Below are 677 nucleotides of genomic sequence, written 5' to 3' on the forward strand. Positions count from 1 at the left end.
TCCAAGCTGCCTAACCTATAGCCGCCCAGATAACCGCTGCCGCGACCAACTCATTCCTGCCTACCCTGTAGCACCCCCAGCCAGCTACAGCGGACAGGACTGCTCCCACCACGACCAAGTCCAAGCTGCCTACCCTGCAGCAGCCACCGAGAAGCAGCAGCACCAGAGTGAAAGACGAACCCGACTTGGATTCTACCAAGTCAGACCTGCCTACCCTGAAGCGCAACCCTTCCAGACGAATAAATCGCCTTGGAGCCCACACACTGCTCCCCCTACCACGCCCTCGCCCTGCGAGAGTCATCGTTGGGGAAATCGAGGCGAAGGACGGCTTACCCTCAGCAGATCGTAACAACAAGGCTACTCTACTGCTTACAGGACCGTTTCGCACAGCTAAGTCGTCTGCAAAGGATTTGACCCCGCTCGTGTTGAAATTACAATACGCGAAATACCACGACGCGCTTCGAGCGCCGTGGAGGAATCGCCTGCTAAGACGCTAAGCCGAGGCCTATTCTTGTCCATCTATACGTGCGGGTGGTATCACCGCGTTCTGGCATGGATTCTGACTTAGAGGCGTTCAGCCATTATCCAGCAGATGGTAGCTTCGCGGCACTGCCCGGTCGGACAGCCGCAAAAACAATTATCTGAATCAGCGGTTCCTCTCGTACTAAGCTGAATTA

At 55.8% G+C, this 677-nt stretch overlaps 1 non-coding gene across 1 annotated transcript; it reads right to left on the bottom strand.

Annotated features, from left to right (window-relative positions):
* Positions 1 to 433: 433 nt before the first annotated feature.
* FGSG_20080 lies at positions 434 to 677 on the bottom strand (the record flags this gene model as incomplete). The annotated part of the gene is made up of 1 exon (XR_893065.1): positions 434 to 677. It is a non-coding gene; the product is annotated as a 28S ribosomal RNA (ribosomal RNA).

The sequence above is a fragment of the Fusarium graminearum genome, genomic scaffold (genome assembly GCF_000240135.3).
Source record: "Fusarium graminearum PH-1 supercont3.25 genomic scaffold, whole genome shotgun sequence".
Taxonomy (NCBI): Eukaryota; Fungi; Ascomycota; class Sordariomycetes; order Hypocreales; family Nectriaceae; genus Fusarium; species Fusarium graminearum.